The sequence below is a fragment of the Tenrec ecaudatus genome, chromosome 3 (genome assembly GCF_050624435.1).
Source record: "Tenrec ecaudatus isolate mTenEca1 chromosome 3, mTenEca1.hap1, whole genome shotgun sequence".
Classification (NCBI taxonomy): Eukaryota; Metazoa; Chordata; class Mammalia; order Afrosoricida; family Tenrecidae; genus Tenrec; species Tenrec ecaudatus.
The window spans coordinates 217,944,579-217,950,094 of NC_134532.1; the positions used below are offsets into that span (position 1 = coordinate 217,944,579).

Here is a 5,516-nt window from a genome sequence, read left to right on the forward strand (position 1 = left end):
ATACGCATGCATACTTGCACACACATGAACACACAGCTAGGCGCTCCACGGGACAGGACATGTCTGGGTGGGGCTGTCCCTTGGCCGCCCACCCAGGAAGGCCACCAGGGCACAGGGAGGGTCAAGGTGCAGCCTCGGGCTACAGGGACCACCAAAGGGATGGGCTAGTCAGCAGCCGTCCCACCCCCCACCCCAGGGGGCTGCCAACCCTGGGGCGGGGCTGAGCTGCACGGTGGGGAGGGGCGTGATTGGATGAGTCCATCTTAAGAGACACCTGAGTCTTGGCCGAGGCTGAGACGCCCCACCCTCCCACCCCGCTCCTGAATCGCTGCTAAATGGAAGTCTTTTTAGGCTGCCTGGGTTGGTGAGTCCCCGCGCAAGGGGGGGGAACGGGGGGTGACGGCCTGGATGTCAATTTCCAGGCCAGGAAGGAGATGACAGGCGCCGGTCGCCGAGGCTGCGGCAGATGAAATGGTATTTGCGTGCCGATGTGAAGAAAGATGAAACTTTAAATGAGCCGCTGACCTTCCCGGGGTGAGAGGTGACCCCGGCGGTAGCCGAGGTGGGTATGGCGTCGGCCTCGAAAATTGCCCGAAAATAAACAATAAGAGAGCAGATGCGCTTTTCAGAAAAGCGGACTGGCTTCCACCGCGGAGGGGAGAGAGAGTGAATTAGTTCGTGGTGCTGGTTGAAGCCAGCAGCTCCGCCGCACCCCCTCCCGCCACTCCACCCCCACATCCAGGGGTCCACGTTGAGCATGGAGACCCCGTGTAAGGGCACCACAGGGCCGGAGATTCGCCAACCGTGACAGCTCCGGGGGCCCCCAGGGGTGGGGAGCTGCCCATCTCTGGGAGGAGGTGCGGCAGAGGGCTCTGCCCCAGGCGGGATCACTGCCTGCCCACAGGGCACCTGGCTCTCAGAGCCTCCATCCACCTGACTCCAACCCAAGGTCCTGGAGTTCTTGGGCATGGAGGGGCCCCAGCCGGGAGGCTCTCACGGGGCTCTGGGTCAACACCCCCAGCCAGCTGCAGCCCTGTTGCTCCTGGTTCCCTGTGGGGTCTGAGTTCAGGGGCCTATCCATCCCCTGGGAGTCCAGCCTGTGGGTCCTGCTGGGTACACCCTATCTCTTCAGATGTTACTGCCCCAGCTTCCTGGTGGCCTGTTTCCACCCACTGCCCACCCGGCCCCTCCCCTCCAGCAGTCAGCCCAAACCTGGCACCTCAAGAGTGGCACCCCTATCAGGAGGGACATATCCCTGAACTGGTCTGAAAGCAGGACTTGGGTGGGGGTAGGTACACAGGGCCCAGCCTCCCCCATTCCAGAGCCTTAGGCCCCTAAGACCATCCCCCCAGCCAGCCCTCCCACTTCCCATTACCATCCACCCACCTTGGGACTAACGGGGTGGGAGGACCCACATGAGGGGCTGACGATGCAGCCGCCCTCACTGCCCTCTCTGTTTGGCACCCCCCACACCCATCCTGTGCAGCTTCCCCCTAACTGTCAGCCAACCCACCCTGTGTCTGCCAGACTCTGGTCAGACTCACCCCTAGGACTGGGTGCAGCAGGCTCCCTGCCAGTGACCAGGGCTGGGCCTGCTGCCCACGATGGGCTTTCGGGCCTGGGGGGAGAAGCCCTCTGCCGTCCCCACCTCCCTTCTCCCACCAGGTAGCCTGCATGGGGCAGGCAGCCCTGTGACCCCATCCCAGAGCACCCCTCAGTGAGGCAGGGGACACTGCAGCCACACGGACCCATACCCCACATGGCAGCCCTCAGCACCCACTCCCCCCTCTGCCAGCAGGGCTCACACAAGGGTAGTGCAAATTGCAGCCCTAAGGCCAGATGACACCCAGTGACCCCAGGGTTCATCACACACACCCCAAGTCAAGATGCGCCAAGGCCTTCACATCAGCCATTGAACAGAGAGGAGGGTCGGCCTCCTTCTTAGCCAATGGGAGAGGGAGGAGCTGTGAGGAGCCTCAAAAGGAGGGGCAGGGCCAGGGAGGGAAGGGGATTCGCCAGAGGCCCGTCCATAGAGGGGGTGGTACCATGAGTCATTGCCCTGGGTCACCCCAGCCCCAGTGGCATCGCTGTGTGGAGGCACTGGGAGGATAAGGGTGAACCGGCCCTGCCATATAGCTGGGTAGGGCAGGGGAAGGGAGCCCTTGGCTGAGGACAGGGCAATGGGGGGCTGGGGATAGGGGACTGTGGGAGGAAGTAGGCCTTGGATCAGCATATCCCCATTCCACCCCCGCCCCCTTTACAAAGCTGCACAACCCCAGCCTTTGAGCTGAGCCTTGAGATGAAGTCCCGCCGCTGCCCTCAACCTCCTCCTTCCACTCAGCGCTAGGACCATGCACCCCACAGTTGCTTCTCCACCCCAGCATCAGTGTGGTCGTGACAGCATCTGGTGCCAACTTGAGACTATGAAGAGTGAAGGGGTGGAGTTTAGTCTGTCGATCAGACCGCAGCTGGATGACCTCATTTGGAGGCTCTATGGAGATAAATAGCTCGCTGGAGGTGGGGGACACACACTCCCTGCTTGACTTTCCTGCTGACAAGCCACATGGAAACCCCTGATGGAGCCAGAGCCCTGGAGCTGGAGGAGCCACGTGGAGACCCACACCAGCGCTGAGATGCTTCTACTGCCCCTGGATCCACCAGACTTTCCACCCACTGGCCTGTGATCTTCCTGCATTCAGTGCCATTGCATGTGTTTCGTGAGTCTGAAGAGGACTTTATAGACTGGTATTGGACATACAGGCTAATATCGGACTTAAGGCCTTGATCTGGACTGGGCTGGGATGTCTCTCAATATACTATTGCTCTTGTCTATTTCTCCAGTCCACCCGCACTAACACTATCTGTACACCCCCGAAGGCCCTCCCTGCTGGCCCTACTCTGGTCCTTGCCCTCCCCTCTTCCCTGGTGGACCTGGGCTCTCCCCTCAGGGCTGTTCCCATGGAGACGGGCAGTCTTGATGAGGTGGAGGGGCTTGGCTCTCTCAGAGCTCCTCCTGCAGCCACCCATTCTCTCCAGAGTGGGCTCATCCCAGCATCGAATGTTCTGGAGTCACATCAGGACCGAGTCCCTTCCCAGCTCCTCCCCTTCCTCTGGAGTTCGCTGTCCCTGCTTTCTCAAGTTCAGGGTGTTCGGCTGGGCGGTGTAGAGACAAAGGCACTGGCTCACCTCTATGTGTGAAAAGGAACTTTCTACCAAGAAGTAATTTTTCAACTTTGTCCGGTTTGTCTGCATGATGATTGGGTTTCCACGCATTTGTGTGCTGTGTGCCTCCCATCAACCTTGTTCCGATGTTGGCACATTACCCGTCTATACAGGGGAAAAAAGGAAGTAATTTTAAATCCAGGAAGCAGCCCAGCCTGGTGCAACTCAAGTCCATGGGTCGGATGCTGACTTCTTCAGACTCACGTGGCTGCAGGCTGGTGTCGGTGACAGAGAAAGGTGAAGAGTCTTAGATGGCCAAGGTCAGCAGGAGCATGGCCAGGGCCAGTAGCTCTCAGGATCTCGGGCACAGATTCCCAGCAAGTAGGAAGGCGAAGGGGCAGAGGAAGGAGGAGGTCTCTCTGTCTCTTGTAGAAAAGGCCACCCCCGCCGCCCCCAGGAGGCATCATCTGGCTGAGACCTGATTGGCAGGTTGAAGTGTACCCCTACACTTTCATAAGAACAGATCTAACTCCTGCATCCGGGTTCCTCTTCAACCCTCTCCCACCAGCTTCTGCTCCTCTGCTCTACCCCACCCCCATCAAGCTCAGCCAAGACCCCAGGTGGCTAAATCATTGTCCCCATCCGGTCAGCTTCTTGGCCAATGGCCAAAGCATTCCCTCTTGGCTAGGCCCTGCCCGACTCTCAGCTCTGTTCTTCCTCTCGCCTGCCATGTTCCTTCTCAGCCAGGTCCTCCTCCTCCTCCCCAGGATGTGTAGATGCCCCCCACCCCGCCACCGCCCACTCCAGGTCCTGGTCCTTGCCGCCCTCTCTCTGCAGTTAGACACACCCTGGGTGTTCCAGGCACCTCTCTAAGCGCCACCACTCTCCACCTGGAGGTGTCGGGCAGCCCTGCCTGGCAGGTTCTCTGGGGCTGCGGGAACAACCCACCGCAGATTCCATGGCTTACAACCACAGGTGTTTGTTCTCAAGTCTGGACTCCCTCTCAAGGCTCCAGGGAAGGGTCCGGCATCTGGGGACTGGGATCAATCCCAAGGCGAGGGGTGACTAGTTCACAGCTGCTCAAAATAGAACAAACAAAAACACTTCCAATGTGGACCAAAAAGGGACAGACACAATACAGACCCGAGTCCTTGGGAGCCCCGAACCCCAGTGGGTGGAGGTCCTGGTGGCGTGACGGTTAATGGCAGGTTGGGGGTTTGAAGCCTCCTGTGGCTCCGCAGGAGACAGACCTGCCAGTGACGGCCTCCACGTGAGGGACGATGTCTGCCCAGGTGAGGCCCAGGTGTGGGACAAAGGAGATGGGTCAGCTCGCAGGGACCCCCTCCCCACTGAGCGAGTGCCCTCTGAATCTGTGAGGGTGCCCCGGTTTGGGAAGAGGGTCTTTGCCAATGTGATAAAGTTCAAGGGCAGTCCTACTGGATTGGGGCAGGCCAGGGGAAGGGAGAGACAGAGATGGGAGTGATGCTTCCACAAGCCAAGCGTGTTAGGTGGGGTTCCCGAGAGAATGGAGACCACGGACACCTGCAGGTGTTGGATACAGCAAGGGATTTCCATCAAGGGATGGCTCACGCCATTGTAGAAATAGGTCCGTCCAATCTGGCTCAAGTCAGGCTTCTCCTGGCTCATGGAAGCAGACAGCCGGGGGCGGGGGTGGGGGGTGCATACAGGCTGGTGGAGGCAGAGGTCTGAAGGTGAATGAATCCACCGCCAGCAATCCTCAATGGCTTCCGGGGCTGAGCAGGTGCTGAGACAGGAGACTGAGGAAACAGATGCAGGATCCAGCTCCACAGGAAGAGGAGCCAACCCTGCTCCATCGATTTCTCTTGTATCGAAAGACATTCGGCACCAAGGAGGGGTCATCAGACTGCAGCACAGCAGATAGGTTGAGCTCCGCCCCCACTCTTACCTAGGAGTGTCTAGTTGACACGTTCCCTGACCAACACGCCACAGGGTTTCCGTGTCAGACTGTTCAGAAGGAGATCACCAGGCCTTTGCTCCACGGTGCACCTGGATGGCCTCAAACCTCCAACCTTGTCATTAGCAGCCACCACACGTTAGCCTGCGCACCATCTGAGAACTCCTGGCTTTACGTACCACAAACTCTGGCAGGGTGTGTTAGTCCGGGCAGACCAGAGAAACAAATCCAGAGATGCTCTGACGGATATAAGAAAGAGCTTTATAGACGAGAGCAATTGAATATTGAGAAAACACCCCAGCCCAGTCCAGATCAAGTCCATCAGTCCGATATTAGCCCATATGTCTGATACCAGTCTGTAAATTCCTCCAGACTCACACAACATGTGCAATGACACCAAATGCAGGAAGATCACAGG

At 58.8% G+C, this 5,516-nt stretch overlaps 1 non-coding gene across 1 annotated transcript; it reads left to right on the forward strand.

The window, feature by feature from the left end:
- Nucleotides 1-3,229: 3,229 nt before the first annotated feature.
- LOC142444247 (small nucleolar RNA U13) lies at nucleotides 3,230-3,332 on the forward strand. Its single transcript, XR_012783893.1, has one exon. It is a non-coding gene; the product is annotated as a small nucleolar RNA U13 (small nucleolar RNA).
- Nucleotides 3,333-5,516: the final 2,184 nt, after the last annotated feature.